This window comes from Stegodyphus dumicola, chromosome 11, assembly GCF_044657685.1.
Source record: "Stegodyphus dumicola isolate Sdum_Otavi_A_Nest chromosome 11, ASM4465768v1".
Classification (NCBI taxonomy): Eukaryota; Metazoa; Arthropoda; class Arachnida; order Araneae; family Eresidae; genus Stegodyphus; species Stegodyphus dumicola.
In genome coordinates this window covers 36,832,291-36,857,801 of record NC_140778.1, presented here as the reverse complement: position 1 = coordinate 36,857,801, position 25,511 = coordinate 36,832,291, and the positions used below count along the sequence as shown (strand labels likewise).

At 30.6% G+C, this 25,511-nt stretch overlaps 1 long non-coding RNA gene across 1 annotated transcript; it reads left to right on the top strand.

The window, feature by feature from the left end:
- Positions 1-3,708: 3,708 nt before the first annotated feature.
- On the top strand, positions 3,709-24,714 carry LOC146993889 (uncharacterized). Its single transcript, XR_015043825.1, has 5 exons — positions 3,709-3,831; positions 8,785-8,902; positions 13,757-13,874; positions 19,179-19,296; positions 24,603-24,714. It is a non-coding gene; the product is annotated as an uncharacterized LOC146993889 (long non-coding RNA).
- The last annotated feature ends 797 nt before the right edge of the window (positions 24,715-25,511 follow it).

Here is a 25,511-nt window from a genome sequence, read left to right as displayed (position 1 = left end):
AAAAATGTATATTCCTTATATTTGTGTAATCTTTTCACAAAATTAATTTGATTTAAAATGAATTTATAATACCCTTTATTTCAAAGACGTTAGCTTAGTTCTTTCCTCCCCCTCAAGTTTAAGATTTAGTTATTATGTCTGTAAAATGGCTAAATCATAGAACCAGGTATGTTCAATAATTTCTTCATAAGATCCGTTTCTGAATTTTTAAAATTCTATGAAACTTTTGTAAGAGAAGCTGGGATAGAACCTAGGCAGCCAGACAGAATGTCCCTTCCCTGAGTGAAAATTTCTAACATTTCATTGAAAGTGACCTTATAATATTTCAGAATAAACCCTCATTCTGTAACACTAACAAATGTATATAGAGTTTTTTTAATGTTTTTATAATGCATGTTTGGTTCTTACAATATTTTGAGCTATTATATTACTAATTCTGTATGTGAATTAATACAGTTTAATGTAGAATGCCTGCTTCAATGCTAAAAGTAAAGTATTTGAATTATGTTTTACCTTTCGTCTGTTTTCAGACGTAGGTTCTATTCTACAATTTACGAAATATCTCTTTATTGGATATCTCACATAGCTGAGAAAATTTCATTCCTATGGTTAGGTTTTATAGTACAATATGTTGAGCATCCCTATATTAGTATATGGCTTTGATTCTTTCGAAAGAAAAAGAATATCTTGGTTTGCTTTAATTTTTGGTCAAAATTTTAGTATGTAGGTAATTACAATTGCTCTCCCACGAAATTGCAGCTAAATTTTTTGCATCATTTCAAAATGCTGTATCATTCAATGGCATCTGATGTGTTTTAGACTGATGTATTAAAGCTGGACTCGAACCCGGGCAGCTAGACAATATGTTCTTTCCCTGAGTGAAATATTGCTATAATTTCATTAAAGTGACGTGGTAATATTTCAGGATATTTTCTTGTACATTGGACTAAGCGTTCCTCTCTCATGAATGAGAGTACCTAAGTAAAGAACTTAAAATTAGAAATGCTTCTTACGTTAAAATTCTGAATGAAGTATTTCTTTTATGGTTTATGACTTTTGTTTCCAAGATGTTCTTCGAAATCTGTTTTTAGAATGGTGTTTTTGAGCCCTTTCTAAAAATAAATCTATAAAAGTATATATATATGTATAGCACTTTTAATGTTAATATATTGTGAGTTTGTTTCTTACTCTTTTTCGATCTGTTATGTCACTAATTCTGTGTGTGAATTAAGATAGTTTAATATATAACATCTGCTTCAAAGCTAACAGTAAAGTTTATTTTGTTTATTTGTCATTTAAAATTACCTGCTTATTGTCTTTTGATGCCATCTTTCTATCAGTGCTGAAATTATTTACTCTTCTGGAAGATCATTATTCCTTTTATTCTGTTTATCCGTAATAACTGTCTAATTTTTTTTTCTTTCATTGTTCATGTTGTACCCATACATTAAAAACCCCCTTCGCTTACTGTACTTCTCTCGTATTAGGAAAATCATTTGCTTTTCTGGTTGATCTTTACATTATGGTAACTTGGCGTTTTTTTGGCGAAAATTTGGCGACCAACTCTCCTACAGCAACTCTCTATTTTTTTTTACCGCCGCCATTTTGTCTTCACGAAGTAAAGACATGTTTCTTTTCTTTTTATCTCCTGAACACTTCTTCCAACAATCTACTAGCCGAATTACACTTATGCTAGAAATTTTTTCTAAGAAAACTGCTTAATCATGAAAAATATTCACTGCAAAATTGGGACAAAGTGCACAAAACCATACTCCTTCCTCGTTTTTCAAAATAACACATACACATAAACCATGTACACGCCGACTTATTTTTACTTAAAAAAACATCCCAGAATTGCACAAAAATGGCATTGCGCACACTCTTCACTATATCCATGTACACTGCTTTTTTCTCATAAATTAGAAAAATTTCACGAAAATACATGACAATTTTCTCAATCTTTAAACCCGGTAAAAAGAACATATATGAAATTACCTGATCGCGAAAAAGTATTTATCCTTTCCAAATATGAACATTTCCACATATAAAATAAATAAAATATCCAAAAACTTTTACCTCTAAATCATCTATTACATTATACACCTCACCAACGAATTCATACCGCAAGCATTACAAATACTTAGTATCAAATATTTAAATTATTTCCATGCACGTTTACTTCAACTTAAACGTGTACCAAACTCCTACAAACATAAAATTCACAAAATAACTATCATTTAATTAAAATATCACTAAACCATGTACACGTCGACTTATTTTTACTTAAAAAAACATCCCAGAATTGCACAAAAATGGCATTGCGCACACTCTTCACTATATCCATGTACACTGCTTTTTTCTCATAAATTAGAAAAATTTCACGAATATACATGACAATTTTCTCAATCTTTAAACCCGGTAAAAAGAACATATATGAAATTACCTGATCGCGAAAAAGTATTTATCCTTTCCAAATATGAACATTTCCACATATAAAATAAATAAAATATCCAAAAACTTTTACCTCTAAATCATCTATTACATTATACACCTCACCAACGAATTCATACCGCAAGCATTGCAAATACTTAGTATCAAATATTTAAATTATTTCCATGCACGTTTACTTCAACTTAAACGTGTACCAAATTCCTACAAACATAAAATTCACAAAATAACTATCATTTAATTAAAATATCACTAAACCATGTACACGTCGACTTATTTTTACTTAAAAAAACATCCCAGAATTGCACAAAAATGGCATTGCGCACACTCTTCACTATATCCATATACACTGCTTTTTTCTCATAAATTAGAAAAATTTCACGAAAATACATGACAATTTTCTCAATCTTTAAACCCGGTAAAAAGAACATATATGAAATTACCTGATCGCGAAAAAGTATTTACCCTTTCCAAATATGAACATTTCCACATATAAAATAAATAAAATATCCAAAAACTTTTACCTCTAAATCATCTATTACATTATACACGTCACCAACGAATTCATACCGCAACCATTACAAATACTTAGTGTCACATATTTAAATTATTTCCATGCACGTTTACTTCAACTAAAACGTATTCCTACAAACATAAAATTCACAAAATAACTATCATTTAATTAAAATATAATTAAATTCAAAAACACTACTTAAAATATAAATGAGCGCATACATTAAATTAATACATACATAAATACCCATTTCGAATTTACTTTAGTTACGGCCATGGGATCCAAAAATTCACGAACACTGTTTCACACAACACAGAATAAAGCCAAATACAAAATTTCCAGATTTTTTCCCGATTTCCCCCCTTTTCCGATTAAAGAACCGTAATTCGTCCATTAATATCACATGACATATACCATGATCTCTCATTTCCCTCACACAAAATAATGCGTAATCGAAACTGAGTACTGCTCACATTATTACCAAATTGCCAGGTAGTAAACTTTATCGCCTCCAAAATGTCGCCAAACTACCTGTTACCATATTGTAAAGATCAACCGCTTTTCTATCGACTGCAGTCATGATTTTAGTAACAATGTAGCACATTGCTAGAATTTAATACAAAGGAGGCTACTTTTGAAGTTTTATATATTAAGAAACAATATTAGATATTTCTCTTTGTGTATAATTATTCTTTAATTTCAAAGTACTTAAAATCTAATGATTCCTTTTTCCCCCCTTGGCCTCTTCTAGTGTAATTTGTCATCATTTTTGTGCACTCTTGGATTGCAGAACATGATATCATGAAAGAAAAAGAACGAAGATGAAAAGAACGGCGAAATAATGCAGAGCAAAAAGACATCTGTGGCTGGTAATTCTTGTTTTATATTAACTTTATTTCCACTTGAAATGCTTGAATGTTATAATTTGTACGTCCCTTTTCACATGTTGCTTTATATTGGAGTTTTACTAGTTATTCATTTTACACGAACGCTTCACATTATGCTTTAATGTTTAGGGTAGCATTTATGCATTAATTTCTTAGGTTTTGAATTCCATATTGAAGTGTCTGAATTGGTGCTTTCTTTATATTGTATTGTAATATTCGAAGTGAGGTGGAACTGTTAATCACACAATAAATATCAGAAGTCTCAGATTTCTTAGAGTTCTATTGCTTCGTAGTGGTTTCAAATTTACTGCTGTAGTGTAATTTTTTCCCAAGCGGCCTCCTTTCTCATTACGAGAGGCTAAACATTTTCCTCTCTGTGTGGCCTAATATTTTCCATGTCCAACGGGTCTTCTCTTCATAACAGGTCAGTGTAATTGCACTGCTTGTGTATAAACGAATTTTGTTTCAGTTTTTTTCTGAATGTAGAGTCTCTCTATCAGGTGCTCTTTCTCTTAAAAGCCACTGAAAGTTAAATGTTGAACAAAAAAGAAATGTAAATAAAATTTAATGAGTACTCGTAAAGAAAGTTAGTGGAGCCAAATTGTCTTCTGTTAAGGCTGTTCAAAATGTGCTTTTTCTTAGTTGTTTTAAGCATACTTTATTATTTTTTTCCCTTAATGTGAACTGTTTTGGCATATTGTGAAGTTTTATGAACCAATTTGAGAAGATCTATTTAAAATTGATTCCATAAGTAAAAAATTCATTTTGAAATCATATCAGAGATGTTTTATTATTTTCGAAGTAAAATTCTGCAGATTAACTTTCAACTTTGTTTTGAAAAGCACTCTGAAAGTTTCTTTTGGACTTCTTTCCGTGCTCTTGGCAAATGCATGACAGAATTATTTTCTGAAAAAGCTGATGTCTTTTGCTTATAATAATGACTGATGCAACTGTAACCGTGTCGCTCTAAAGAGCACATGTTTCCCAGTTGTTCTTTTAAAGTGTCCTGTTTTTTCTTTTATTGGGTCAATCTCCGCGAAAAGATCAGATGATGCTCTTGTGTTATTTAACAATTCCTTCATCTTATCTTCAGTTAAGAGCTCTTCTTCGTAATGAGCGCTTTTATTATCAAGGGGTTTTATAAGCACACAATTCTTCTTTTGTAATTTTCTGATTCATTGTTTGACTTCTCTGTCTTTCATATGTGAAAATTCTTCGGTATCCTTTGCTTTTGAGATTTTAAGATTTTTTAAACTTCATTTTCAGTCAATGGAAATTGTTTAAAGTAGGAGATAAATTCTTTCCGTTGTTGATGGATAAATGTTGAACCACGTATGAATGAAATTCTAGCAGTGGACAAATTAAATGGCTTTTTGAGATATTCTTGATCTTAATTAGGATGAAAATCAGTTATTCCCATTTCTAGATCAGTAGAATTGTTATTTAACATATTTGCAATCTTTTACCATTTTTCTTAAATACTAATATTATGTAATGGGCTTGAAGTGAATAAAGTAGTTGGCCTAATTTTAAATACACTCAAAATATCTAATTTAGAAACTAACGTAAGTTCGATGAAAATTTCCAAATATTTTTTTCAGTTTTCTTATATTTCACGCTTTAGTTCTCGAGATTTTCAAAGTGGCAAAACGTACATTACGTTATAGTAAAAATGTATATTCCTTATATTTGTGTAATCTTTTCACAAAATTAATTTGATTTAAAATGAATTTATAATACCCTTTAATTCAAAGACGTTAGCTTAGTTCTTTCCTCCCCCTCAAGTTTAAGATTTAGTTATTATGTCTGTAAAATGGCTAAATCATAGAACCAGGTATGTTCAATAATTTCTTCATAAGATCCGTTTCTGAATTTTTAAAATTCTATGAAACTTTTGTAAGAGAAGCTGGGATAGAACCTAGGCAGCCAGACAGAATGTCCCTTCCCTGAGTGAAAATTTCTAACATTTCATTGAAAGTGACCTTATAATATTTCAGAATAAACCCTCATTCTGTAACACTAACAAATGTATATAGAGTTTTTTTAATGTTTTTATAATGCATGTTTGGTTCTTACAATATTTTGAGCTATTATATTACTAATTCTGTATGTGAATTAATACAGTTTAATGTAGAATGCCTGCTTCAATGCTAAAAGTAAAGTATTTGAATTATGTTTTAGCTTTCGTCTGTTTTCAGACGTAGGTTCTATTCTACAATTTACGAAATATCTCTTTATTGGATATCTCACATAGCTGAGAAAATTTCATTCCTATGGTTAGGTTTTATAGTACAATATGTTGAGCATCCCTATATTAGTATATGGCTTTGATTCTTTCGAAAGAAAAAGAATATCTTGGTTTGCTTTAATTTTTGGTCAAAATTTTAGTATGTAGGTAATTACAATTGCTCTCCCATGAAATTGCAGCTAAATTTTTTGCATCATTTCAAAATGCTGTATCATTCAATGGCATCTGATGTGTTTTAGACTGATGTATTAAAGCTGGACTCGAACCCGGGCAGCTAGACAATATGTTCTTTCCCTGAGTGAAATATTGCTATAATTTCATTAAAGTGACGTGGTAATATTTCAGGATATTTTCTTGTACATTGGACTAAGCGTTCCTCTCTCATGAATGAGAGTACCTAAGTAAAGAACTTAAAATTAGAAATGGTTCTTAGGTCAAAATTCTGAATGAAGTATTTCTTTTATGGTTTATGACTTTTGTTTCCAAGATGTTCTTCGAAATCTGTTTTTAGAATGGTGTTTTTGAGCCCTTTCTAAAAATAAATCTATAAAAGTATATATATATGTATAGCACTTTTAATGTTAATATATTGTGAGTTTGTTTCTTACTCTTTTTCGATCTGTTATGTCACTAATTCTGTGTGTGAATTAAGATAGTTTAATATATAACATCTGCTTCAAAGCTAACAGTAAAGTTTATTTTGTTTATTTGTCATTTAAAATTACCTGCTTATTGTCTTTTGATGCCATCTTTCTATCAGTGCTGAAATTATTTACTCTTCTGGAAGATCATTATCCCTTTTATTCTGTGTATCCGTAATAACTGTCTAATTTTTTTTTCTTTCATTGTTCATGTTGTACCCATACATTAAAAACCCCCTTCGCTTACTGTACTTCTCTCGTATTAGGAAAATCATTTGCTTTTCTGGTTGATCTTTACATTATGGTAACTTGGCGTTTTTTTGGCGAAAATTTGGCGACCAACTCTCCTACAGCAACCCTCTATTTTTTTTTACCGCCGCCATTTTGTCTTCACGAAGTAAAGACATGTTTCTTTTCTTTTTATCTCCTGAACACTTCTTCCAACAATCTACTAGCCGAATTACACTTATGCTAGAAATTTTTTCTAAGAAAACTGCTTAATCATGAAAAATATTCACTGCAAAATTGGGAAAAAGTGCACAAAACCATACTCCTTCCTCGTTTTTCAAAATAACACATACACATAAACCATGTACACGCCGACTTATTTTTACTTAAAAAAACATCCCAGAATTGCACAAAAATGGCATTGCGCACACTCTTCACTATATCCCATGTACACTGCTTTTTTTCTCATAAATTAGAAAAATTTCACGAAAATACATGACAATTTTCTCTATCTTTAAACCCGGTAAAAAGAACATATATGAAATTACCTGATCGCGAAAAAGTATTTATCCTTTCCAAATATGAACATTTCCACATATAAAATAAATAAAATATCCAAAAACTTTTACCTCTAAATCATCTATTACATTATACACCTCACCAACGAATTCATACCGCAAGCATTACAAATACTTAGTATCAAATATTTAAATTATTTCCATGCACGTTTACTTCAACTTAAACGTGTACCAAATTCCTACAAACATAAAATTCACAAAATAACTATCATTTAATTAAAATATCACTAAACCATGTACACGTCGACTTATTTTTACTTAAAAAAACATCCCAGAATTGCACAAAAATGGCATTGCGCACACTCTTCACTATATCCATGTACACTGCTTTTTTCTCATAAATTAGAAAAATTTCACGAAAATACATGACAATTTTCTCAATCTTTAAACCCGGTAAAAAGAACATATATGAAATTACCTGATCGCGAAAAAGTATTTACCCTTTCCAAATATGAACATTTCCACATATAAAATAAATAAAATATCCAAAAACTTTTACCTCTAAATCATCTATTACATTATACACGTCACCAACGACTTCATACCGCAACCATTACAAATACTTAGTGTCACATATTTAAATTATTTCCATGCACGTTTACTTCAACTAAAACGTATTCCTACAAACATAAAATTCACAAAATAACTATCATTTAATTAAAATATAATTAAATTCAAAAACACTACTTAAAATATAAATGAGCGCATACATTAAATTAATACATACATAAATACCCATTTCGAATTTACTTTAGTTACGGCCATGGGATCCAAAAATTCACGAACACTGTTTCACACAACACAGAATAAAGCCAAATACAAAATTTCCAGATTTTTTCCCGATTTCCCCCCTTTTCCGATTAAAGAACCGTAATTCGTCCATTAATATCACATGACATATACCATGATCTCTCATTTCCCTCACACAAAATAATGCGTAATCGAAACTGAGTACTGCTCACATTATTAGCAAAGTGCCAGGTAGTAACCTTTATCGCCTCCAAAATGTCGCCAAACTACCAGTTACCATATTGTAAAGATCAACCTGTTTTTAATCGACTGCAGTCATGATTTTAGTAACAATGTAGCACATTGCTAGAATTTAATACAAAGGAGGCTACTTTTGAAGTTTTATATATTAAGAAACAATATTAGATATTTCTCTTTGTGTATAATTATTCTTTAATTTCAAAGTAGTTAAAATCTAATGATTCCTTTTTCCCCCCTTGGCCTCTTCTAGTGTAATTTGTCATCATTTTTGTGCACTCTTGGATTGCAGAACATGATATCATGAAAGAAAAAGAACGAAGATGAAAAGAACGGCGAAATAATGCAGAGCAAAAAGACATCTGTGGCTGGTAATTCTTGTTTTATATTAACTTTATTTCCACTTGAAATGCTTGAATGTTATAATTTGTACGTCCCTTTTCACATGTTGCTTTATAATTCCATATTGAAGTGTCTGAATTGGTGCTTTCTTTATATTGTATTGTAATATTCGAAGTGAGGTGGAACTGTTAATCACACAATAAATATCAGAAGTCTCAGATTTCTTAGAGTTCTATTGCTTCGTAGTGGTTTCAAATTTACTGCCGTAGTGTAATTTTTTCCCAAGCGGCCTCCTTTCGCATTACGAGAGGCTAAACATTTTCCTCTCTGTGTGGCCTAATATTTTCCATGTCCAACGGGTCTTCTCTTCATAACAGGTCAGTGTAATTGCACTGCTTGTGTATAAACGAATTTTGTTTCAGTTTTTTTCTGAATGTAGAGTCTCTCTATCAGGTGCTGTTTCTCTTAAAAGCCACTGAAAGTTAAATGTTTAACAAAAAAGAAATGTAAATAAAATTTAATGAGTACTCGTAAAGAAAGTTAGTGGAGCCAAATTGTCTTCTGTTAAGGCTGTTCAAAATGTGCTTTTTCTTAGTTGTTTTAAGCATACTTTATTATTTTTTCCCTTAATGTGAACTGTTTTGGCATATTGTGAAGTTTTATGAACCAATTTGAGAAGATCTATTTAAAATTGATTCCATAAGTAAAAAATTCATTTTGAAATCATATCAGAGATGTTTTATTATTTTCGAAGTAAAATTCTGCAGATTAACTTTCAACTTTGTTTTGAAAAGCACTCTGAAAGTTTCTTTTGGACTTCTTTCCGTGCTCTTGGCAAATGCATGACAGAATTATTTTCTGAAAAAGCTGATGTCTTTTGCTTATAATAATGACTGATGCAACTGTAACCGTGTCGCTCTAAAGAGCACATGTTTCCCAGTTGTTCTTTTAAAGTGTCCTGTTTTTTCTTTTATTGGGTCAATCTCCGCTAAAAGATCAGATGATGCTCTTGTGTTATTTAACAATTCCTTCATCTTATCTTCAGTTAAGAGCTCTTCTTCGTAATGAGCGCTTTTATTATCAAGGGGTTTTATAAGCACACAATTCCTCTTTTGTAATTTTCTGATTCATTGTTTGACTTCTCTGTCTTTCATATGTGAAAATTCTTCGGTATCCTTTGCTTTTGAGATTTTAAGATTTTTTAAACTTCATTTTCAGTCAATGGAAATTGTTTAAAGTAGGAGATAAATTCTTTCCGTTGTTGATGGATAAATGTTGAACCACGTATGAATGAAATTCTAGCAGTGGACAAATTAAATGGCTTTTTGAGATATTCTTGATCTTAATTAGGATTCCCATTTCTTTCCCATTTCTAGATCAGTAGAATTGTTATTTAACATATTTGCAATCTTTTACCATTTTTCTTAAATACTAATATTATGTAATGGGTTTGAAGTGAATAAAGTAGTTGGCCTAATTTTAAATACACTCAAAATATCTAATTTAGAAACTAACTTAAGTTCGATGAGAATTTCCAAATATTTTTTTCAGTTTTCTTATATTTCACGCTTTAGTTCTCGAGATTTTCAAAGTGGCAAAACGTACATTACGTTATAGTAAAAATATATATTCCTTATATTTGTGTAATCTTTTCACAAAATTAATTTGATTTAAAATGAATTTATAATACCCTTTAATTCAAAGACGTTAGCTTAGTTCTTTCCTCCCCCTCAAATTTAAGATTTAGTTATTATGTCTGTAAAATGGCTAAATCATAGAACCAGGTATGTTCAATAATTTCTTCATAAGATCCGTTTCTGAATTTTTAAAATTCTATGAAACTTTTGTAAGAGAAGCTGGGATAGAACCTAGGCAGCCAGACAGAATGTCCCTTCCCTGAGTGAAAATTTCTATCATTTCATTGAAAGTGACCTTATAATATTTCAGAATAAACCCTCATTCTGTAACACTAACAAATGTATATAGAGTTTTTTTAATGTTTTTATAATGCATGTTTGGTTCTTACAATATTTTGAGCTATTATATTACTAATTCTGTATGTGAATTAATACAGTTTAATGTAGAATGCCTGCTTCAATGCTAAAAGTAAAGTATTTGAATTATGTTTTACCTTTCGTCTGTTTTCAGACGTAGGTTCTATTCTACAATTTACGAAATATCTCTTTATTGGATATCTCACATAGCTGAGAAAATTTCATTCCTATGGTTAGGTTTTATAGTACAATATGTTGAGCATCCCTATATTAGTATATGGCTTTGATTCTTTCGAAAGAAAAAGAATATCTTGGTTTGCTTTAATTTTTGGTCAAAATTTTAGTATGTAGGTAATTACAATTGCTTTCCCATGAAATTGCAGCTAAATTTTTTGCATCATTTCAAAATGCTGTATCATTCAATGGCATCTGATGTGTTTTAGACTGATGTATTAAAGCTGGACTCGAACCCGGGCAGCTAGACAATATGTTCTTTCCCTGAGTGAAATATTGCTATAATTTCATTAAAGTGACGTGGTAATATTTCAGGATATTTTCTTGTACATTGGACTAAGCGTTCCTCTCTCATGAATGAGAGTACCTAAGTAAAGAACTTAAAATTAGAAATGGTTCTTACGTTAAAATTCTGAATGAAGTATTTCTTTTATGGTTTATGACTTTTGTTTCCAAGATGTTCTTCGAAATCTGTTTTTAGAATGGTGTTTTTGAGCCCTTTCTAAAAATAAATCTATAAAAGTATATATATATGTATAGCACTTTTAATGTTAATATATTGTGAGTTTGTTTCTTACTCTTTTTCGATCTGTTATGTCACTAATTCTGTGTGTGAATTAAGATAGTTTAATATATAACATCTGCTTCAAAGCTAACAGTAAAGTTGATTTTGTTTATTTGTCATTTAAAATTACCTGCTTATTGTCTTTTGATGCCATCTTTCTATCAGTGCTGAAATTATTTACTCTTCTGGAAGATCATTATCCCTTTTATTCTGTGTATCCGTAATAACTGTCTAATTTTTTTTTCTTTCATTGTTCATGTTGTACCCATACATTAAAAACCCCCTTCGCTTACTGTACTTCTCTCGTATTAGGAAAATCATTTGCTTTTCTGGTTGATCTTTACATTATGGTAACTTGGCGTTTTTTTGGCGAAAATTTGGCGACCAACTCTCCTACAGCAACCCTCTATTTTTTTTTACCGCCGCCATTTTGTCTTCACGAAGTAAAGACATGTTTCTTTTCTTTTTATCACCTGAACACTTCTTCCAACAATCTACTAGCCGAATTACACTTATGCTAGAAATTTTTTCTAAGAAAACTGCTTAATCATGAAAAATATTCACTGCAAAATTGGGAAAAAGTGCACAAAACCATACTCCTTCCTCGTTTTTCAAAATAACACATACACATAAACCATGTACACGCCGACTTATTTTTACTTAAAAAAACATCCCAGAATTGCACAAAAATGGCATTGCGCACACTCTTCACTATATCCATGTACACTGCTTTTTTCTCATAAATTAGAAAAATTTCACGAAAATACATGACAATTTTCTCAATCTTTAAACCCGGTAAAAGGAACATATATGAAATTACCTGATCGCGAAAAAGTATTTATCCTTTCCAAATATGAACATTTCCACATATAAAATAAATAAAATATCCAAAAACTTTTACCTCTAAATCATCTATTACATTATACACCTCACCAACGAACTCATACCGCAAGCATTACAAATACTTAGTATCAAATATTTAAATTATTTCCATGCACGTTTACTTCAACTTAAACGTGTACCAAATTCCTACAAACATAAAATTCACAAAATAACTATCATTTAATTAAAATATCACTAAACCATGTACACGTCGACTTATTTTTACTTAAAAAAACATCCCAGAATTGCACAAAAATGGCATTGCGCACACTCTTCACTATATCCATGTACACTGCTTTTTTCTCATAAATTAGAAAAATTTCACGAAAATACATGACAATTTTCTCAATCTTTAAACCCGGTAAAAAGAACATATATGAAATTACCTGATCGCGAAAAAGTATTTACCCTTTCCAAATATGAACATTTCCACATATAAAATAAATAAAATATCCAAAAACTTTTACCTCTAAATCATCTATTACATTATACACGTCACCAACGAATTCATACCGCAACCATTACAAATACTTAGTGTCACATATTTAAATTATTTCCATGCACGTTTACTTCAACTAAAACGTATTCCTACAAACATAAAATTCACAAAATAACTATCATTTAATTAAAATATAATTAAATTCAAAAACACTACTTAAAATATAAATGAGCGCATACATTAAATTAATACATACATAAATACCCATTTCGAATTTACTTTAGTTACGGCCATGGGATCCAAAAATTCACGAACACTGTTTCACACAACACAGAATAAAGCCAAATACAAAATTTCCAGATTTTTTCCCGATTTCCCCCCTTTTCCGATTAAAGAACCGTAATTCGTCCATTAATATCACATGACATATACCATGATCTCTCATTTCCCTCACACAAAATAATGCGTAATCGAAACTGAGTACTGCTCACATTATTACCAAATTGCCAGGTAGTAAACTTTATCGCCTCCAAAATGTCGCCAAACTACCTGTTACCATATTGTAAAGATCAACCGCTTTTCTATCGACTGCAGTCATGATTTTAGTAACAATGTAGCACATTGCTAGAATTTAATACATAGGAGGCTACTTTTGAAGTTTTATATATTAAGAAACAATATTAGATATTTCTCTTTGTGTATAATTATTCTTTAATTTCAAAGTAGTTAAAATCTAATGATTCCTTTTTCCCCCCTTGGCCTCTTCTAGTGTAATTTGTCATCATTTTTGTGCACTCTTGGATTGCAGAACATGATATCATGAAAGAAAAAGAACGAAGATGAAAAGAACGGCGAAATAATGCAGAGCAAAAAGACATCTGTGGCTGGTAATTCTTGTTTTATATTAACTTTATTTCCACTTGAAATGCTTGAATGTTATAATTTGTACGTCCCTTTTCACATGTTGCTTTATAATTCCATATTGAAGTGTCTGAATTGGTGCTTTCTTTATATTGTATTGTAATATTCGAAGTGAGGTGGAACTGTTAATCACACAATAAATATCAGAAGTCTCAGATTTCTTAGAGTTCTATTGCTTCGTAGTGGTTTCAAATTTACTGCCGTAGTGTAATTTTTTCCCAAGCGGCCTCCTTTCGCATTACGAGAGGCTAAACATTTTCCTCTCTGTGTGGCCTAATATTTTCCATGTCCAACGGGTCTTCTCTTCATAACAGGTCAGTGTAATTGCACTGCTTGTGTATAAACGAATTTTGTTTCAGTTTTTTTCTGAATGTAGAGTCTCTCTATCAGGTGCTGTTTCTCTTAAAAGCCACTGAAAGTTAAATGTTTAACAAAAAAGAAATGTAAATAAAATTTAATGAGTACTCGTAAAGAAAGTTAGTGGAGCCAAATTGTCTTCTGTTAAGGCTGTTCAAAATGTGCTTTTTCTTAGTTGTTTTAAGCATACTTTATTATTTTTTCCCTTAATGTGAACTGTTTTGGCATATTGTGAAGTTTTACGAACCAATTTGAGAAGATCTATTTAAAATTGATTCCATAAGTAAAAAATTCATTTTGAAATCATATCAGAGATGTTTTATTATTTTCGAAGTAAAATTCTGCAGATTAACTTTCAACTTTGTTTTGAAAAGCACTCTGAAAGTTTCTTTTGGACTTCTTTCCGTGCTCTTGGCAAATGCATGACAGAATTATTTTCTGAAAAAGCTGATGTCTTTTGCTTATAATAATGACTGATGCAACTGTAACCGTGTCGCTCTAAAGAGCACATGTTTCCCAGTTGTTCTTTTAAAGTGTCCTGTTTTTTCTTTTATTGGGTCAATCTCCGCTAAAAGATCAGATGATGCTCTTGTGTTATTTAACAATTCCTTCATCTTATCTTCAGTTAAGAGCTCTTCTTCGTAATGAGCGCTTTTATTATCAAGGGGTTTTATAAGCACACAATTCCTCTTTTGTAATTTTCTGATTCATTGTTTGACTTCTCTGTCTTTCATATGTGAAAATTCTTCGGTATCCTTTGCTTTTGAGATTTTAAGATTTTTTAAACTTCATTTTCAGTCAATGGAAATTGTTTAAAGTAGGAGATAAATTCTTTCCGTTGTTGATGGATAAATGTTGAACCACGTATGAATGAAATTCTAGCAGTGGACAAATTAAATGGCTTTTTGAGATATTCTTGATCTTAATTAGGATTCCCATTTCTTTCCCATTTCTAGATCAGTAGAATTGTTATTTAACATATTTGCAATCTTTTACCATTTTTCTTAAATACTAATATTATGTAATGGGTTTGAAGTGAATAAAGTAGTTGGCCTAATTTTAAATACACTCAAAATATCTAATTTAGAAACTAACTTAAGTTCGATGAGAATTTCCAAATATTTTTTTCAGTTTTCTTATATTTCACGCTTTAGTTCTCGAGATTTTCAAAGTGGCAAAACGTACATTACGTTATAGTAAAAATATATATTCCTTATATTTGTGTAATCTTTTCACAAAATTAATTTGATTTAAAATGAATTTATAATACCCTTTAATTCAAAGACGTTAGCTTAGTTCTTTCCTCCCCCTCAAATTTAAGATTTAGTTATTATGTCTGTAAAATGGCTAAATCATAGAACCAGGTATGTTCAATAATTTCTTCATAAGATCCGTTTCTGAATTTTTAAAATTCTATGAAACTTTTGTAACAGAAGCTGGGATAGAACCTAGGCAGCCAGACAGAATGTCCCTTCCCTGAGTGAAAATTTCTATCATTTCATTGAAAGTGACCTTATAATATTTCAGAATAAACCCTCATTCTGTAACACTAACAAATGTATATAGAGTTTTTTTAATGTTTTTATAATGCATGTTTGGTTCTTACAATATTTTGAGCTATTATATTACTAATTCTGTATGTGAATTAATACAGTTTAATGTAGAATGCCTGCTTCAATGCTAAAAGTAAAGTATTTGAATTATGTTTTACCTTTCGTCTGTTTTCAGACGTAGGTTCTATTCTACAATTTACGAAATATCTCTTTATTGGATATCTCACATAGCTGAGAAAATTTCATTCCTATGGTTAGGTTTTATAGTACAATATGTTGAGCATCCCTATATTAGTATATGGCTTTGATTCTTTCGAAAGAAAAAGAATATCTTGGTTTGCTTTAATTTTTGGTCAAAATTTTAGTATGTAGGTAATTACAATTGCTCTCCCACGAAATTGCAGCTAAATTTTTTGCATCATTTCAAAATGCTGTATCATTCAATGGCATCTGATGTGTTTTAGTCTGATGTATTAAAGCTGGACTCGAACCCGCGCAGCTAGACAATATGTTCTTTCCCTGAGTGAAATATTGCTATAATTTCATTAAAGTGACGTGGTAATATTTCAGGATATTTTCTTGTACATTGGACTAAGCGTTCCTCTCTCATGAATGAGAGTACCTAAGTAAAGAACTTAAAATTAGAAATGGTTCTTACGTTAAAATTCTGAATGAAGTATTTCTTTTATGGTTTATGACTTTTGTTTCCAAGATGTTCTTCGAAATCTGTTTTTAGAATGGTGTTTTTGAGCCCTTTCTAAAAATAAATCTATAAAAGTATATATATACGTATAGCACTTTTAATGTTAATATATTGTGAGTTTGTTTCTTACTCTTTTTCGATCTGTTATGTCACTAATTCTGTGTGTGAATTAAGATAGTTTAATATATAACATCTGCTTCAAAGCTAACAGTAAAGTTTATTTTGTTTATTTGTCATTTAAAATTACCTGCTTATTGTCTTTTGATGCCATCTTTCTATCAGTGCTGAAATTATTTACTCTTCTGGAAGATCATTATCCCTTTTATTCTGTGTATCCGTAATAACTGTCTAATTTTTTTTTCTTTCATTGTTCATGTTGTACCCATACATTAAAAACCCCCTTCGCTTACTGTACTTCTCTCGTATTAGGAAAATCATTTGCTTTTCTGGTTGATCTTTACATTATGGTAACTTGGCGTGTTTTTGGCGAAAATTTGGCGACCAACTCTCCTACAGCAACCCTCTATTTTTTTTTACCGCCGCCATTTTGTATTCACGAAGTAAAGACATGTTTCTTTTCTTTTTATCTCCTGAACACTTCTTCCAACAATCTACTAGCCGAATTACACTTATGCTAGAAATTTTTTCTAAGAAAACTGCTTAATCATGAAAAATATTCACTGCAAAATTGGGAAAAAGTGCACAAAACCATACTCCTTCCTCGTTTTTCAAAATAACACATACACATAAACCATGTACACGCCGACTTATTTTTACTTAAAAAAAACATCCCAGAATTGCACAAAAATGGCATTGCGCACACTCTTCACTATATCCATGTACACTGCTTTTTTCTCATAAATTAGAAAAATTTCACGAAAATACATGACAATTTTCTCAATCTTTAAACCCGGTAAAAAGAACATATATGAAATTACCTGATCGCGAAAAAGTATTTATCCTTTCCAAATATGAACATTTCCACATATAAAATAAATAAAATATCCAAAAACTTTTACCTCTAAATCATCTATTACATTATACACCTCACCAACGAATTCATACCGCAAGCATTACAAATACTTAGTATCAAATATTTAAATTATTTCCATGCACGTTTACTTCAACTTAAACGTGTACCAAATTCCTACAAACATAAAATTCACAAAATAACTATCATTTAATTAAAATATCACTAAACCATGTACACGTCGACTTATTTTTACTTAAAAAAACATCCCAGAATTGCACAAAAATGGCATTGCGCACACTCTTCCTTATATCCATGTACACTGCTTTTTTCTCATAAATTAGAAAAATTTCACGAAAATACATGACAATTTTCTCAATCTTTAAACCCGGTAAAAAAGAACATATATGAAATTACCTGATCGCGAAAAAGTATTTATCGTTTCCAAATATGAACATTTCCACATATAAAATAAATAAAATATCCAAAAACTTTTACCTCTAAATCATCTATTACATTATACACCTCACCAACGAATTCATACCGCAAGCATTACAAATACTTAGTATCAAATATTTAAATTATTTCCATGCACGTTTACTTCAACTTAAACGTGTACCAAATTCCTACAAACATAAAATTCACAAAATAACTATCATTTAATTAAAATATCACTAAACCATGTACACGTCGACTTATTTTTACTTAAAAAAACATCCCAGAATTGCACAAAAATGGCATTGCGCACACTCTTCACTATATCCATGTACACTGCTTTTTTCTCATAAATTAGAAAAATTTCACGAAAATACATGACAATTTTCTCAATCTTTAAACCCGGTAAAAAGAACATATATGAAATTACCTGATCGCGAAAAAGTATTTACCCTTTCCAAATATGAACATTTCCACATATAAAATAAATAAAATATCCAAAAACTTTTACCTCTAAATCATCTATTACATTATACACGTCACCAACGAATTCATACCGCAACCATTACAAATACTTAGTGTCACATATTTAAATTATTTCCATGCACGTTTACTTCAACTAAAACGTATTCCTACAAACATAAAATTCACAAAATAACTATCATTTAATTAAAATATAATTAAATTCAAAAACACTACTTAAAATATAAATGAGCGCATACATTAAATTAATACATACATAAATACCCATTTCGAATTTACTTTAGTTACGGCCATGGGATCCAAAAATTCACGAACACTGTTTCACACAACACAGAATAAAGCCAAATACAAAATTTCCAGATTTTTTCCCGATTTCCCCCCTTTTCCGATTAAAGAACCGTAATTCGTCCATTAATATCACATGACATATACCATGATCTCTCATTTCCCTCACACAAAATAATGCGTAATCGAAACTGAGTACTGCTCACATTATTACCAAATTGCCAGGTAGTAAACTTTATCGCCTCCAAAATGTCGCCAAACTACCTGTTACCATATTGTAAAGATCAACCGCTTTTCTATCGACTGCAGTCATGATTTTAGTAACAATGTAGCACATTGCTAGAATTTAATACAAAGGAGGCTACTTTTGAAGTTTTATATATAAAGAAACAATATTAGATATTTCTCTTTGTGTATAATTATTCTTTAATTTCAAAGTAGTTAAAATCTAATGATTCCTTTTTCCCCCCTTGGCCTCTTCTAGTGTAATTTGTCATCATTTTTGTGCACTCTTGGATTGCAGAACATGATATCATGAAAGAAAAAGAACGAAGATGAAAAGAACGGCGAAATAATGCAGAGCAAAAAGACATCTGTGGCTGGTAATTCTTGTTTTATATTAACTTTATTTCCACTTGAAATGCTTGAATGTTATAATTTGTACGTCCCTTTTCACATGTTGCTTTATAATTCCATATTGAAGTGTCTGAATTGGTGCTTTCTTTATATTGTATTGTAATATTCGAAGTGAGGTGGAACTGTTAATCACACAATAAATATCAGAAGTCTCAGATTTCTTAGAGTTCTATTGCTTCGTAGTGGTTTCAAATTTACTGCCGTAGTGTAATTTTTTCCCAAGCGGCCTCCTTTCGCATTACGAGAGGCTAAACATTTTCCTCTCTGTGTGGCCTAATATTTTCCATGTCCAACGGGTCTTCTCTTCATAACAGGTCAGTGTAATTGCACTGCTTGTGTATAAACGAATTTTGTTTCAGTTTTTTTCTGAATGTAGAGTCTCTCTATCAGGTGCTGTTTCTCTTAAAAGCCACTGAAAGTTAAATGTTTAACAAAAAAGAAATGTAAATAAAATTTAATGAGTACTCGTAAAGAAAGTTAGTGGAGCCAAATTGTCTTCTGTTAAGGCTGTTCAAAATGTGCTTTTTCTTAGTTGTTTTAAGCATACTTTATTATTTTTTTCCCTTAATGTGAACTGTTTTGGCATATTGTGAAGTTTTATGAACCAATTTGAGAAGATCTATTTAAAATTGATTCCATAAGTAAAAAATTCATTTTGAAATCATATCAGAGATGTTTTATTATTTTCGAAGTAAAATTCTGCAGATTAACTTTCAACTTTGTTTTGAAAAGCACTCTGAAAGTTTCTTTTGGACTTCTTTCCGTGCTCTTGGCAAATGCATGACAGAATTATTTTCTGAAAAAGCTGATGTCTTTTGCTTATAATAATGACTGATGCAACTGTAACCGTGTCGCTCTAAAGAGCACATGTTTCCCAGTTGTTCTTTTAAAGTGTCCTGTTTTTTCTTTTATTGGGTCAATCTCCGCTAAAAGATCAGATGATGCTCTTGTGTTATTTAACAATTCCTTCATCTTATCTTCAGTTAAGAGCTCTTCTTCGTAATGAGCGCTTTTATTATCAAGGGGTTTTATAAGCACACAATTCCTCTTTTGTAATTTTCTGATTCATTGTTTGACTTCTCTGTCTTTCATATGTGAAAATTCTTCGGTATCCTTTGCTTTTGAGATTTTAAGATTTTTTAAACTTCATTTTCAGTCAATGGAAATTGTTTAAAGTAGGGGATAAATTCTTTCCGTTGTTGATGGATAAATGTTGAACCACGTATGAATGAAATTCTAGCAGTGGACAAATTAAATGGCTTTTTGAGATATTCTTGATCTTAATTAGGATTCCCATTTCTTTCCCATTTCTAGATCAGTAGAATTGTTATTTAACATATTTGCAATCTTTTACCATTTTTCTTAAATACTAATATTATGTAATGGGTTTGAAGTGAATAAAGTAGTTGGCCTAATTTTAAATACACTCAAAATATCTAATTTAGAAACTAACTTAAGTTCGATGAGAATTTCCAAATATTTTTTTCAGTTTTCTTATATTTCACGCTTTAGTTCTCGAGATTTTCAAAGTGGCAAAACGTACATTACGTTATAGTAAAAATATATATTCCTTATATTTGTGTAATCTTTTCACAAAATTAATTTGATTTAAAATGAATTTATAATACCCTTTAATTCAAAGACGTTAGCTTAGTTCTTTCCTCCCCCTCAAATTTAAGATTTAGTTATTATGTCTGTAAAATGGCTAAATCATAGAACCAGGTATGTTCAATAATTTCTTCATAAGATCCGTTTCTGAATTTTTAAAATTCTATGAAACTTTTGTAACAGAAGCTGGGATAGAACCTAGGCAGCCAGACAGAATGTCCCTTCCCTGAGTGAAAATTTCTATCATTTCATTGAAAGTGACCTTATAATATTTCAGAATAAACCCTCATTCTGTAACACTAACAAATGTATATAGAGTTTTTTTAATGTTTTTATAATGCATGTTTGGTTCTTACAATATTTTGAGCTATTATATTACTAATTCTGTATGTGAATTAATACAGTTTAATGTAGAATGCCTGCTTCAATGCTAAAAGTAAAGTATTTGAATTATGTTTTACCTTTCGTCTGTTTTCAGACGTAGGTTCTATTCTACAATTTACGAAATATCTCTTTATTGGATATCTCACATAGCTGAGAAAATTTCATTCCTATGGTTAGGTTTTATAGTACAATATGTTGAGCATCCCTATATTAGTATATGGCTTTGATTCTTTCGAAAGAAAAAGAATATCTTGGTTTGCTTTAATTTTTGGTCAAAATTTTAGTATGTAGGTAATTACAATTGCTCTCCCACGAAATTGCAGCTAAATTTTTTGCATCATTTCAAAATGCTGTATCATTCAATGGCATCTGATGTGTTTTAGTCTGATGTATTAAAGCTGGACTCGAACCCGCGCAGCTAGACAATATGTTCTTTCCCTGAGTGAAATATTGCTATAATTTCATTAAAGTGACGTGGTAATATTTCAGGATATTTTCTTGTACATTGGACTAAGCGTTCCTCTCTCATGAATGAGAGTACCTAAGTAAAGAACTTAAAATTAGAAATGGTTCTTACGTTAAAATTCTGAATGAAGTATTTGTTTTATGGTTTATGACTTTTGTTTCCAAGATGTTCTTCGAAATCTGTTTTTAGAATGGTGTTTTTGAGCCCTTTCTAAAAATAAATCTATAAAAGTATATATATATGTATAGCACTTTTAATGTTAATATATTGTGAGTTTGTTTCTTACTCTTTTTCGATCTGTTATGTCACTAATTCTGTGTGTGAATTAAGATAGTTTAATATATAACATCTGCTTCAAAGCTAACAGTAAAGTTTATTTTGTTTATTTGTCATTTAAAATTACCTGCTTATTGTCTTTTGATGCCATCTTTCTATCAGTGCTGAAATTATTTACTCTTCTGGAAGATCATTATCCCTTTTATTCTGTGTATCCGTAATAACTGTCTAATTTTTTTTTCTTTCATTGTTCATGTTGTACCCATACATTAAAAACCCCCTTCGCTTACTGTACTTCTCTCGTATTAGGAAAATCATTTTCTTTTCTGGTTGATCTTTACATTATGGTAACTTGGCGTGTTTTTGGCGAAAATTTGGCGACCAACTCTCCTACAGCAACCCTCTATTTTTTTTTACCGCCGCCATTTTGTCTTCACGAAGTAAAGACATGTTTCTTTTCTTTTTATCTCCTGAACACTTCTTCCAACAATCTACTAGCCGAATTACACTTATGCTAGAAATTTTTTCTAAGAAAACTGCTTAATCATGAAAAATATTCACTGCAAAATTGGGAAAAAGTGCACAAAACCATACTCCTTCCTCGTTTTTCAAAATAACACATACACATAAACCATGTACACGCCGACTTATTTTTACTTAAAAAAAAACATCCCAGAATTGCACAAAAATGGCATTGCGCACACTCTTCACTATATCCATGTACACTGCTTTTTTCTCATAAATTAGAAAAATTTCACGAAAATACATGACAATTTTCTCAATCTTTAAACCCGGTAAAAAGAACATATATGAAATTACCTGATCGCGAAAAAGTATTTATCCTTTCCAAATATGAACATTTCCACATATAAAATAAATAAAATATCCAAAAACTTTTACCTCTAAATCATCTATTACATTATACACCTCACCAACGAATTCATACCGCAAGCATTACAAATACTTAGTATCAAATATTTAAATTATTTCCATGCACGTTTACTTCAACTTAAACGTGTACCAAATTCCTACAAACATAAAATTCACAAAATAACTATCATTTAATTAAAATATCACTAAACCATGTACACGTCGACTTATTTTTACTTAAAAAAACATCCCAGAATTGCACAAAAATGGCATTGCGCACACTCTTCCTTATATCCATGTACACTGCTTTTTTCTCATAAATTAGAAAAATTTCACGAAAATACATGACAATTTTCTCAATCTTTAAACCCGGTAAAAAAGAACATATATGAAATTACCTGATCGCGAAAAAGTATTTATCGTTTCCAAATATGAACATTTCCACATATAAAATAAATAAAATATCCAAAAACTTTTACCTCTAAATCATCTATTACATTATACACCTCACCAACGAATTCATACCGCAAGCATTACAAATACTTAGTATCAAATATTTAAATTATTTCCATGCACGTTTACTTCAACTTAAACGTGTACGAAATTCCTACAAACATAAAATTCACAAAATAACTATCATTTAATTAAAATATCACTAAACCATGTACACGTCGACTTATTTTTACTTTAAAAAACATCCCAGAATTGCACAAAAATGGCATTGCGCACACTCTTCACTATATCCATGTACACTGCTTTTTTCTCATAAATTAGAAAAATTTCACGAAAATACATGACAATTTTCTCAATCTTTAAACCCGGTAAAAAGAACATATATGAAATTACCTGATCGCAAAAAAGTATTTATCCTTTCAAATATGAACATTTCCACCTATAAAATAAATAAAATATCCAAAAACTTTTACCTCTAAATCATCTATTACATTATACACGTCACCAACGAATTCATACCGCAACCATTACAAATACTTAGTGTCACATATTTAAATTATTTCCATGCACGTTTACTTCAACTAAAACGTATTCCTACAAACATAAAATTCACAAAATAACTATCATTTAATTAAAATATAATTAAATTCAAAAACACTACTTAAAATATAAATGAGCACATACATTTAATTAATACATACATAAATACCCATTTCGAATTTACTTTAGTTACGGCCATGGGATCCAAAAATTCACGAACACTGTTTCACACAACACAGAATAAAGCCAAATACAAAATTTCCAGATTTTTTCCCGATTTCCCCCCCTTTTCCGATTAAAGAACCGTAATTCGTCCATTAATATCACATGACATATCCCATGATCTCTCATTTCCCTCACACAAAATAATGCGTAATCGAAACTGAGTACTGCTCACATTATTAGCAAAGTGCCAGGTAGTAACCTTTATCGCCTCCAAAATGTCGCCAAACTACCAGTTACCATATTGTAAAGATCAACCTGTTTTTAATCGACTGCAGTCATGATTTTAGTAACAATGTAGCACATTGCTAGAATTTAATACAAAGGAGGCTACTTTTGAAGTTTTATATATTAAGAAACAATATTAGATATTTCTCTTTGTGTATAATTATTCTTTAATTTCAAAGTAGTTAAAATCTAATGATTCCTTTTTCCCCCCTTGGCCTCTTCTAGTGTAATTTGTCATCATTTTTGTGCACTCTTGGATTGCAGAACATGATATCATGAAAGAAAAAGAACGAAGATGAAAAGAACGGCGAAATAATGCAGAGCAAAAAGACATCTCTGGCTGGTAATTCTTGTTTTATATTAACTTTATTTCCACTAGAAATGCTTGAATGTTATAATTTGTACGTCCCTTTTCACATTATAACGTTGCGCGCCTCTAACTAGCACGCAACTAAGAGGTGACTGTGAAAGCTTGTATAAACCACAGAGTCTTATAAAGGGTTTAAGTCCCTTTTTATTCAACGTAATAAATTACAATGGCGTCCTCTTGACGCTTACAGACTGTGCCCACTAGGCAGTCAAATAAAAATAATAACCTGAAAAAGAAAGTAAAGACAAGATTCTAATTACGAGGCTCTCTAAAATAACTAACTCACCGCGTTTTACAAATACCGCAGCTAATTCAGCAGACTTGAAGCTCACTGGAACAATTGCCACTACTTCCCGCCAAGCACATAGGCCGCAACGCGGGGTTCTTCAATTCTCGCTAACTACCTCCGCGCACGAGAAGCTAGACCCCGCGCCGTACCCTTGTGATGTTGGCCAATTATGTTTGAGTTGAAAATGACGTCATTTATAGGCGGAGTAATCGTGAATGGCTGACGATGTAAACATGAAAGTGTTCATATAAGTTTTATAGTCTGATCTTATTTTCTTTTATAATCTCAAGTTTTCCATACTATATTAGATTATTATGCCTTCTGAAAGTATCTCCTGGTGCTGCTTGTTTTTGCATTTTGGCGGTTGCTGAATCATTGATTATTTAATCCGAGTTTCAAAAATAATATTTTTACATATCAACTTTTATGTTAACATACATGAAATAATTTATAGGACATCACACTGTTTAAGCAT